Genomic DNA, 12,942 nt, shown 5'->3' with positions numbered 1-12,942 from the left:
TCTGTGTGCTGATTGTTGTTGGTTTTATACCCCCACAGCAGCTGTTAGCCAGATTGTTGAAACAGTGAGACAGAGGCTGGAAGAACTTTTTTTTTTCGCCAATATGTGGGTAAAGCAAGAGGGCTAGATAGGTCTGCAGCTTGATTTTTCCTGGGGATTTCGTGTCGAATTGAGCCTAGATTATACTGTTTCTTCTCCTTATGTTGCTTCATGCGTGCAACAGACTAGTGGTTTGCAAAAAGATGTAACCTGGTGAAGCTGTCTCCCTTTACTTGAAAATTTGACAGGCTGTGTGATGTGTCTAAGGGATGTCTTCCAGTATCTGGACAGGACAGGAGGGGTGCTTCTTTAAAGGTCAATTGTTCTAAGACATGGTTCTGTAAGAGGATGAGGGTGGGAACTAGAACACAAGGGGAAATACAGACTACGTAAAAACAAAAGAAAGATATTTCTATGAATATTTTAAAGTCAATTTTCTAAAGAAGGTAACTCTTCAGGTAACATTGTAACACTTAGGAAATATTATAAATATCATAAAAGCAAAACATACAATTTTTAAAACTATTTATTTGTTTATTTAATATTTTTAGTTTTCAGCATTGATTTTCACAAGAGTTTGAATTACAAATTTTTTCCCCATTTCTATCCTTCCCCCCCCACTCCAAGATGGCATATATTCTGATTGCGCTGTTCCCCCATCAGCCCTCCCTTCTGCCACCCCACTCCCCCCCATCCCCTTTTCCCTTAATTTCTTGTAGGGCAAGATAGAATTCTATGCCCTATTGCCTGTATATCTTATTTCCTAGTTGCATCCAAAAACTTTTTTTTGAACATCTGCTTTTAAAACTTTGAGTTCCAAATTCTCTCCCCTCTTCCCTCCCCACTCACCCTCCCTAAGAAGGCAAGCAATTCAACATAGGCCACACATGTTTCATTATGTGAAACCCTTCCACAATACTCATGTTGTGAAAGACTGACTATATTTTGCTCCTTCCTATTCTATCCCCTTTTATTCAATTTTCTCCCTTGACCCTGTCCCTTTTCAAAAGTGTTTTCTTTTGATTACCTCCTCCACCTATCTGCCCTCCCTTCTATCATCACCCCTTTTTTATCTCCTTCCCTCTACTTTCCTGTGGGGTAAGATACCCAATTGAGTGTGTATGGTATTCCCTCCTCAGGTCAAATGCGATGAGACAAGATTCACTCACTTCCCCCCCTCACCTGCCCCCTCTTCCCTTCCTACAGAGCTGCTTTTTCTTACCACTTCTATGTGAGATAATTTACCCCATTTTATCACTCCCTTTCTCCCTCTCTCAATATATTCCTCTCTCATCCCTTAATTTGATATTTTTTTAGATATCATACCTTCATATTCAACTCATCCTTTGCCCTCTGTCTATATGTATGTATATTCCCTTCAACTACCCTAATGCTGAGAAAGGTCTCACGAATTATACACATCATCTTTCCATGTAGGAATGTAAACAAAACAGTTCAACTTTAGTAAGTCCCTTATGATTTCTCTTTCTTGTTTACCTTTTCATGATTCTCTTGATTCTTGTGTTTGAAAGTCAAATTTTCTATTCAGCTCTGGTCTTTTCACTGAGAAAGCTTGAAAGTCCTCTATTTTATTGAAAATCCTTATTTTGCCTTGGAGCATGATACTCAGTTTTGCTGGGTAGGTGATTCTTGGTTTTAATCCTTTAAATCCTTTGGTTCCTTTGACCTCTGGAATGTCATATTCCAAGCCCTTGGATCCCTTATGTAGAAGCGGCTAGATCCTGTGTTATCCTGATTGTGTTTCCACAATACTCAAGTTGTTTCTTTCTGGCTGCTTGCAGTATTTTCTCCTTGATCTGGGAGCTCTGGAATTTGGCAACAATATTCCTAGGAGTTTTCTTTTTGGGATCTTTTTCAGGAGGTGATTGGTGGATTCTTTCAATTTCTATTTTGCCGTCTGGCTCTAGAATATCAGGGCAGTTCTCCTTGATAATTTCTTGAAAGATGATATCTAGGCTCTTTTTTTGATCATGGCTTTCAGGTAGTCCAATAATTTTTAAATTATCTCTCCTGGACCTATTTTCCAGGTCAGTGGTTTTTCCAATGAGATATTTCACATTGTCTTCCATTTTTTCATTCCTTTGGTTCTGTTTTATAATATCTTGATTTCTCATGAAGTCACTAGCTTCCACTTGCTCCAATCTAATTTTTAAGGGAGTATTTTCTTCAGTGGTCTTTTGGACCTCCTTTTCCATTTGGCTAATTCTGCCTTTCAAGGCATTCTTCTCCTCATTGTCTTTTTGGAGCTCTTTTGCCATTTGAGTTAGTCTATTTTTAAGGTGTTATTTACTTCAGTATTTTTTGGGTCTCCTTTAGCAAGCCATTGACTTGTTTTTCATGGTTTTCTTGCATCACTCTCATTTCTTTTCCCGATTTTTCCTCTACTTCTCTAACTTGTTTTCCAAATCCTTTTTGAGCTCTTCCTTGGCCTGAGACCAGTTCATGTTTTTCTTGGAGGCTTTTGGTGTAGGCTCTTTGACTTTGTTGACTTCTTCTGGCTATATATTTTGGTCTTCTTTGTCACCAAAGAAGGATTCCAAAGTCTGAGTCTGAGTCCATTTTCACTGCCTGGCCATGTTCCCAGACAACTACTTGATCCTTGAGTTTTTCATTGGGGTATGACTGCTTGTAGAGTAGAGAGTACTTTGTCTGAAGATTGAGGGGCTGTGATGTTGTTTTCAGAGATATTTTTACACAGCAAGCTCTGCCACACCAGCACTCCTCCTTCCCCAAGAACCGCCAACCCAGATTGACTCAGCTTTATGCAGGTTCTGCACTCCTTCTCTGATCCGCCACTTAATTCCTCCCACCAGGTGGGCCTGGGGCCAGAAGCAACTGTAGCTGTAGTTCTGTCCTCAAAGCTGCACCACCTCTGCTGCCCAAGGGGCTGTGGCTGACTGCAAACTCCTTTCACTCTGTCCCCGCAGTTTGTCGCACTAACCTTTTCTGTTGTCTTTGGCGTTTGTGGGTTGAGAAGTCTGGTAACTGCCACAGCACACTCATTCAGGGCTCTAGGGCCTGTTCTACCCAGCTCCAAGTCTGGTGGGTCTGGGCGGGGTTCACACTGGGCTGTGCTCTGCTTAGCTCCCAGCTCGGTGCCATAGACCTTACCCAGCAACCATCCTGCTTCCCTCTGCTAATTTGTGCGTTCTGCAGTTCTAGAATCTGTTCAGAGCCATTTTTTATAGGTGTTTGGAGGATCCTGAGGGAGAACTTTAGGCAAGTCCCTGCTTTCCAGCTACCATCTTGGCTCCGTACCCACAAAACACACAAATTTTTAATGTGCCTTTATTAAATATATTGGAAACCTTGCTGGTCTGTGATAGATATTATTTAGCCTCTTCCTCCACCATTCGGTCTCAACCAGGATCTGAGACTGTGGTTCTTAGAAGACAGCAATACTTCCGCTATCTTGCTCCATTGTCTACCTCCCTCATTCTGATTTATTCTCAGAAGCATTTTTCCCTCTTTCTTTGTAGCTCATGGATTCCAGTTCATACCCTTTGAAGGAAGAAATTGGTTCCTCTTTTCTGTTTAAAATATCACAAAGGAAAGCACTGTTACATTTTTATTCTTTAAAAGTGGGAAGTCAGTTACGTTACAGAGATAGGGATCTGCAGATCCCTTCAAAACTTGTTAAATATATTTTACATTCATTATCTCATTTGATTCTCACAATAACCCTGTAAGGGGTAGAGATGCTCAAAAGAAAAAAGTTTTTTTTGCATGCAACTGAGAAGTAAGATATATAGGGAATGGGGCATAGAAATCTATCCTGCCCTACAAAAAAGTAAGGGGATAGGGGATGAGGGGGAGTGGAGGGACAGAAGGTAGGGCTGACTGGGAATGCGGTAATCAGAATATATGCCATCTTGGAGTGGGGGGGAGGGTAGAAATGGGGAGAAAATTTGTAAATCAAAATCTTGTGAAAATCAATGTTGAAACCTAAAATACTAAATAAATAATAAAATTTAAATACTTGAAAAAAAATAACGTTCCAAGACCTGTGGTCTTATAGTGTCAAAGCCATTATGTCTTGTGAAATACTGACTGTATTTTTGCAGTATTTAAATTGTTGGGTTTCTTTTTTTCTTGTTGCTTGCCACATTTTCTACTTAACCCTGGAATTTTGAAAATTAGTTATGACATTCCTGTAAGTTTTCCTCTTGGGATCTCTTTCAGGTTGTGAATGGTAGATTCTTTTCTATTTCTACATTACCTCTTGTTCTAAAATTTCAGAGCAATTTTCCTTAATAATTTATTGCAATATTATATCCAGATTCACAACTTTCATGTAGTCTGACAACTCTTACATTGTCTCTCCTTGATCTGTTCTCCAGATCAGTTTCTTTTCTAATGAGATGTTTTAGATTCTGTTCTATTTTTTCTAGTTTTACTATTTCTTGTTGTCTTATCATGTGATTCCACTTGCCCAATTTTCATTTTCAAGGAGTTATTTTATTCCATAATATTTCGTACCTTATTTTCCAATTAGTTAAATTTCTTTTCATAATTTTCTTGGATTGTTTTTATTTTTTCCCTAATTTTTACTCAATCTTTCTTATTTGATTTTTAAAAAATTCCTTTTTTGTTCTTCCAAGAATTTTTTAAAAGGCTTGTGCCCATTTACATAACTCATTTTTATTTTGTCTTATTTTTAGCAGCTTATTATTATAATCAAGTTTTAATTCTGAGTTGTGGAAAATGTTGTCCTAGGCTGTTATTTTCTGAATTCTGCCCAGGGGATGGACCTCAGGGACTCCTCTCATCTTCTAAGCTGCTGTTATGGACCCCAGCCACACTGTTCCCAAAATATTCTTGCTTTCTGCAGTACTGCACTCACCAGGTGTGTGCTCACTCCTCCCTAGCCACAGCCGCAAACTTACATTCCTCTTCTCAATAGGGAAGTGAAAGACTACAGTTGTGGAATGTTAATATTAAGAAGCTGTGGCCTTTTAGCTAGGTCTCTATGCTGCTGTACCCCCACTCTCACGGTTTTGGGATCATGGTGACTGGATGCTCAGGACATGGAGAAGGGTTTCTATGGCTGGCTCTGTAGCAAGCTGGAGTACAGCTCACCCTACAGTATTGTTGAACTGCTTGAGTCTGACAACATCTCTGCCAGCCTCTCCACACAGGGGGAAGAAACCTCTGCTATCTAATGGCCCCCATTTCCTCAGGGGCCCTTATTCCCTTCCAGAGTGGGTCCATAGTATTACTCTTCGTTTGCCATTTTAAACTTATAAGGAGTACATGGGAACAATACCTTTACTAATGACACCCTCCTTTCCCTTCTGAATAAACTTAGCCTTCCCTAGACATTCCTTCTAGCATTTGACTATCTTCCTACTTTGCTCAGTCTGGAGTCCTATGGTGGCAAGGAGAGGAGATAAGGGTGGATGAGTGGGTGGAGAAACACTGTGCTAAAGCAGTCTTTCTTCCCTTCCCCAAAGTGATAACATCTGAGGTAGAGAGAAACACAATGATAATGGTAGCAGTAGCCTGAATCATGGCTCAATTCCTAATTTAGTTATATTCTTCAAACCCAGAAGAGTATGTGACTCAGGTGATTCTGTACTGAAAGGGAAGGAAAAGGAGACCAAGTTCTTTAAGAAAATTGGGGTGGGAGGTAGGATGGAGAATCAAACATTTAGGAAAGGAACAGCCATCATACTTAACAGAGAATACAGCAGCAAATAGCTTGAAATATAAAGTAAGTTACTATCCTAGGCCTTTGAGAGAACACCCCCAAAGAATGATAGTATTGAATTTTCTTTAAGATGCATATTACAGAAAGGTGGACTAGAGAAACAGCAGTGTGCACTTTGTAAATTGAGGTATACTATATAATTTTTTTCAGAATGTGGGGGAGGCGTTGGTGGAAAAGCTGGCTGTCTTTAGAAGAAACATGTTTCCATCTATGTTCTTTAGTTTAAAATGGGTATACCCTGAAGGTTGGAATTGTGCCTGTTGGATTACTGAACACAGTGGCAAGCATAACAGTAAGCCCTAATGGCCATTTATCTGGAGAAATCAAACTTTCTGGGAGAGTTGAGTCAAACTACCTTTAGAGCCAAGAGGATTCTAGCATAGTGGGTACATAGTAAGTACAGTCTTGCATCTGATAGAGAACTTTGATTTGTCTTCCTAGCACCAAGGGCTTAATGACCCAAATTAATATAGTTTAGGTCATTCACTGCCCCTATAAAATGGTCTACCTTTTCTCTCTCTCTTACTTAAAGATTTATTTCGATTTTTAAAACTACCCCTAAAAAGTAGGTGATGATTAGAATTGCCAGTTCCTGTCTGGAGAGGCTCAGCTTCTTTCCTATTCCAGTTCTTTGTCTACTTGGAAGAGCAGTAGAATTAAGCTAGATCCTCACTTGGTGCACATCAGCAATAGTTTTGGTCCTGAACCCCACACCCAGGGAGTACTGGGATATGGTGGGAATTTGAGGTGGGGTTTTAGGCTTTAATTTTAGAAGGACATTTCTGAAAAGCAAAGATGAAAATACCAGTCCTTTTTGTGGGTTTTGTTTGTTTTTGCAGAATTTGGTGCCCTTGTGTAATGGAGACAAAGAAAATAAAAATGCACACAATTTTAACAATCAGACTGTGTTTTTAGTTCTAAGACCCTAGGTTTTAAATGCCAAGGTCCAAAAATGAAGGTGTATCAATACTATGAGTTTACTTAAACAGGTCTTGAATTTTATCAAGGCCCTTTCCTGCTGCCAGTGACTTGCTGGATTCTGTTTGGAATGGATTTTTTTCCTCTGTTCAGGTAGCTTCTTCCACCATACCCATACTTCTAGTGCTTTTGCTTCTATAATAGAGTTTTAAATTAATACATTTGCCATGTTGAATGTGGGGAACAACAAAGACTGTGATTTTTCATAACAATTAACATAGGAAGATCAGACTGTTGTCTGAATCTGTTGACATGATTAATTACGGTGGTAGCAGGGGGAATTAAGGGAAAAGACTGGATGACAAAAGTGGAAAAAATGAACTCAGATGAGTATGAAATTTACTTTCCTTCTCTCAGTAGAAAGATGACAGACTATAGTTGTCTAATGTTGATGTCAGATGCAGTTGACACTGGGTTTTTTTGTCTAATTTTTTTCTCCTTTTTTGACACAAGGTAGAATTTTTTTTTGAATTGGCAAATGGCTGACATCGTTTCCACACATTGTACATCAGGCATTGAGGGGTAATAGTCTAGATACTGTGCTTCTACTATCATGGATGATGAGAATTGATTGTCATAAATTCAACCCAACTTATGGACCTAAAAGACTTTACTAAGTTTAATAGATCACGTCAGACTTTCTTTAGAACTCTAATTCTGCAAAGACTGTCCCAACATTTATGGTCTCTCTTAAAAAAACCCATAACAAATTTTATTGTTGCCAGTCATACCATGTTATCTCAGAACAAAATGGTTGTCCTTTCTCTGAAGGACATTGCATGTGTTTCACTAAAAGAGGACAGAGTACCTACACAAATCCTACATATTCTTAGGTCAAATCCCTTGCTGAAACTAGCTAACTTCTGGGCAGATAATCGGCATAGCCATGTTTTTTCATTGATTGACTTAAATAAAGTTTAATTTTACCTTTGGAAATAGAAGTTTAAATAGAAACACATGAAATAGATTTTGCTGGATGGAAAGAGAGGGCATCAAGATCTACAGTAAGCTCAGCTGACACAATCCCCACTTGGAAGAGGCTATGGAGCTTCCAATAGGACATGATAACCTGAAATGGAAGGGCCCTATTCCCTGATACGGAGCATGCTTTGACATTTTCTTACTAGTTCTTGCCTGCTAACCACACGGTTAAGAGATAGGTTGTTAATTGGCTGCTAAGGTGGAAATGGGGTAAATTGGACAGAGTCAGACAAAACAAGTTCTTTGGTTGGAAAACGGAGAGTAGAATGACTGTGGTATATAACAAGCAACTACAAATATATTGAAATTCTCTTTGAGGTTTTTTCTGCCTGATTTCTATCTCAGTGATCATTGCACTTGAGAGGTCAGTATCCTGATGTTTGAAGGGGACAGATGGGATAGAAATTTGCATGCTTCTAGTAAAGTCTAGCATCCACCACCACCACCGCCGCCTGTGAAGGATTTGCCAACATTTCATGTCCTTTGGGGGAAATCCCCACCTTATCCCAATAAGAAAGGGGCAGAGATACAAATTAAGGTAGTGTGTCTGTACAGCATTAGGATAAAGGAGCAGAGATGTTATGTGGTGAATTTGAGATCAGCATCAGATAGAGCCTGCCCTGCCCTTGGTGCCTGTTTTGCCTCAGGTCAGGAGAGACCATCAGAATTGCTCTGATGTCCTGAATCACTTCTTAATAGCCTAGGCAATGATGAAGAGAGGGTTTTTATACGAATGGAAAAACCATGGGTGGATGCCTTGCCAGGTTCCCATGTGAGGAAAGAGTGAGGGACTGAACTTTCTGGTTTGGGTATGGCTGAAGGGGGTCTCCTACCTCATCTGAAGGGGATTATATGAGTGCAGTACACTGGCACTGGATGAATAGATGCCATTTATCTTACTAGTTCCTAATATTCTGATTAAATCCTATACAATATGCTGTAGGAGAAGCTCAATGAAGCAACATGGCCAGCTCTCTGAGAAATAGTGGTTGGCTGTTACTCAGAGCGGATGATGAAGGATGACTGATTGATAGCATCTGGTTCTTACTACTATAATAGATCAGGCATTGGTCATAGAATCCTTCACACTGTCATGAAGGATATACTCTGAGTCACTGTCCTTGATGCCAAAGAACATTCCCACTACCAAAAGTCCTTTAAAGGTATTCAATTCTAAAGCCTTGTACCAGGGTTCTAGTAATTTTAGATCCATCCGGCATTTTTGTTACCTAACTCATAATCACAATCAACAAAGCAATGCAACAGACATCAAAATTTAAGTATAAAACCAAGCAAAGTAATAAGCAAGGCTATATATCTTTATTATAAAATTAGAGGTACAATAAAACACAGCATTTCTGGTCAGAAGGAGGAACACCCAAAGCAAAACAAAAAAAAAATTCTTCACTTCACTAAGCCATTTTAATATCCACACTTTAAAAAATATGTCCTGGATTCATTTTCCCACGAGCCTTTAGGGTGTGCTGTGACTAGTAGCCAATAATCAAGAATAAGGATCAGGTGTTGTTAATTGAATGGAAACTGGAAATGGAAGTTTAACTAAAAACATATGGAATGTATTTCTCAATTTAAGATGGAGAGGGGAGAAGGAGGATAGCAGACAGCAAGCTTAGCTGACACAGTCCCCACTAGGAAGAGGCTAGGGAGCTACCAAAGGGACACAATAACCTGAAATGGAAGGTCCTGCTCTGTGCTATGGAGCATGTTTGAAATTATCTGACTAGTTCTAGTCTGCTAACCACATGGTTGGATGAGGGCATATACAATAATGGTAGTACATCAAACACCTGTTCTTTGTTAACCTTCTTCGTTTCCAATATTCCAATTAATGTTATGCAATACGTAATGGGGGAAAAGAGGGGTCAATGAAGCACAGGGCCAGCTCTAGGAGAATCAGAGAGAGGTTAACAGTTGCCAACTTCCAACCAAACCTGGGACATTTTGCATATGGAAGGAAACATGAGGCCTAGTTAGCTAGCTAAGGAGTCAAAATCAGTGCTGTTTAATTGTGTAAGATAGAACAGGTTACAAAGACTTTTAAGAGACTTCAGAGAGTTTCTTAGGAGTGAGATACAAATGGTAACAGAGACTCATGGAGGGGGAAGCTAATGATATGTAGGGGGAAGTTAGCTCCTCAGAATATCCAGAAGAATGCATTCATTCTTGGGTATTTTCTGGTCTGTTCTAATCAGCAGAACTCCAATGTCTATTGACCTTTAGGTATGGATAAAAGTGTTTATTCATTATTCACTATTTGTAATGGATTTTTTAACTGAGATTTGATGGAAAGAGTCAAGCTGTGAACTAAGGGCTACGTTAATCCTTAAGAGGAACAAGAGAAGTGGCTTTACTTCTGAACCTCTAAAAACTCTACCCCTAAAATATAAATGATGACAAAGAGGCTAAAGTTGCTCAATTCTAGGAAGAACTACATGTTCCAGAAATAATACAAAAAAGACATCAAATTCATCATAGGGGATTAGAATGCTTAAAGGAAGATATGAAAAGATTATGGGAACAAGAGACAAGTTTGGCTTTGGAGTACAAAACGAAGTAGGGCAGAGACTAATAATAATAATCTGTCATGATAACTCATTGGCCATAGCAACCATTCTTTTCTGACAAACCAAAAGGCAATTGTACATATGGACATACCACATTGTTAATATTGAAATCATATTGTTGAGGGAGAAATGAACCTAGGGATGTAGAAATCCCCAACCACAATTTCCAAGGCAAGGCCGCCTAGAATGAATTTGCAGATCCAAGCATTCTTTAAGTCAAGGAGGCAAAGATTTATTATGCTTTATGTAGATAAAGCAGGCAAGAGTTCTTAGGGAACCTGCAACCATACAGGGCTACAGGGAAAGTTTGAGTACAAGATTTAGGGATGAAATCTGTCAATTAGGTGTTTTGGAGTGGGATTAGGGAGTGGTCAAGGCATGATTAGGGGTTGGTCAGTTCTTAAAGGAACATGCGCTTTTTGAATTTACTGCGCAGGTATCTTATCCAGAGTTCCCTGGGAAATAGCCCACAGAAGGGCTACCCAGGGGTGTGGTTTTGCCTGTGAAACATCACTAAGTCACCAAAAGTTCGTGGCTGACTGGGAATATCCAGGTGGACTCCATCACATGTCTTGTTAGACAAGATTGATGTAAGGGAGTATACATTTGACTATGTCTAGGATACATGTTAGACTCAGTGTATAGTCAGTTATCAGCATCCTGAATCAATCTATAATTGGGCATAGCTACTTACTGAGGAAGAAGCAGAGATAATTTTGGGGCACACTGCCCTTTACCTAGAGAGAGGCTGCCTGCCTGGGAAAGAATATGTTTTGAGAACTAAGTTATTTTGGTGAGGCATGCTGCCCTTGAACTGGAGAGAGGCTGCCTGGGCCAATACTTTGAAGCTAGGGAGAGATGTGATTTTAGAACTGGAGTTCAGGCACAGGCAGAGTCTAAGGGGAAATGTAATGTTAGAATTAGGGTCCAAGCAAAAGCACCCCATCAAGATGATTATATACTTTGCAACCAAAGGTGAAGTGCTATACAGCCAGTTGAAACAAGACTTGTGACAGACTGTGGCTAAATCAAGCTTCTTATGGAAAAATTTAAAGTGAAATTGAAGAAAGTAGGAAAAACCATCAGACCATATAGGTATGACCTAAATAACATCCCTTATAAATATGAGGTGGAGGGGATGAGTAGATCTATGGAATTAGATCTGGTAGATTAAATGCCAGAAGAACTATGAACACAGGTTCACAATGTAGAACAGGAGGCAGTAACAAAAAGCATCCTAAAGAAAACAAGAGCAAGAAAGCAAAATGATTTTCTGATGAGGGTTTACAAATAGCTCAGGAAAGAAGGCAAGGAAAAAGTAAATGAGGAAAGGAAAGATATACTCAACTGAATCCAGCATTCCAGAGAATAGCAAGAGGAGATAAGGTTTTCTTAAATGAGCAATGAAAAGAAATAGAAGAAAACAACAGAAGGGGGGAAATGAGAGATCTCTTCTAGAAAATTATAGATATCAAGTGAACATTTTATGCAAAAATGGGTGTGATAAAAGACAAAAATGGTAGGGACTTAACAAGAGTAGAAGTGATTAAAAGATGGCAAGAATATGCAGAAGAACTATACAAGAAAGAACATCACTGATAACCACGATAGTGTAGTTACTGACTAAAGCCATACATCATGGAAAATGAAATCAAGTGGGACTTAGGAAGCATTGCTATCAGTAAGGCTAGTGAAGATGATGGGAGTCTAGCTGAGCTACTTAAAATTCTAAAAGATGATGCTGTTAAAATACTGTACTCAAAAATTAGTTTATGGCCCAAATCTTAAGAAGGGCAAAGCAAAGGATGTTCCAATTGCCAAACGATTATGCTTATTTCACACACCCGCAAAGTTATGCTTAAGATTCTGCAAACTAGGCTTCAACTATATGTGAAGTGAGAATTTTCAGAAATGCAAGGCAGTTTTCGAAGAGGCAGAGGAATTACAGACCAAATTGCCAACATTCACTAGATTATGGAGAAAACAAGAGAGTGCTAGAAAAACATCTACTTCTGATTCTTTGACTATATCAAAGCCTTTGATTGTGTGCATCACAACAAAATGTGGCAAGTCCTCAAAAATATGGGAGTGCCAGATCATATTACTTGTCTCCTGAGGAATCTGTATGTGGGTCAAGAGGCAAGAGCTATAACCAGATGTGGAATAGGATTAGTTTAAGATTGCAAAAGTAGTACAACAAGGCTGTATATTGTCACCTGGTTTATTTAACTTACATGCAGAGTATATCATGCAAATGCCAGACTGGGTGAATCAAAAGCTGGAATTAAGGTTGCTGGGGAGAAATATAAACAACCTCAGATATTCGAAGATACCACCCTGATGGCAGAAAGTGAAGTGGAATTATGAAGCCTCTTGATGAGGGTTAAAGAGGAGAATACAAAAGCCGACTTAAAGCTTAACATTAAAAAAACTAAGATTATGGCAACTCATCCTATCACTCCTAGATAATTGAGGGAGAAGAAGTGGAAGCAGCGTCAGATTTTATATTCTTAGACTCAAAGATCACTGCAGATGATGACTATTTTCATGAAATTAAAAGATGCTTGCTCTTTGGAAGGAAAGCTATGGCAAATCTGGAAAGCATTCTAAAAAAGCAGAGAAATCACC

Source organism: Trichosurus vulpecula, chromosome 4, assembly GCF_011100635.1.
Source record: "Trichosurus vulpecula isolate mTriVul1 chromosome 4, mTriVul1.pri, whole genome shotgun sequence".
Classification (NCBI taxonomy): domain Eukaryota; kingdom Metazoa; phylum Chordata; class Mammalia; order Diprotodontia; family Phalangeridae; genus Trichosurus; species Trichosurus vulpecula.
The sequence above is the reverse complement of the archived record's forward strand: the minus strand, read 5'-3'. Positions refer to the sequence as shown.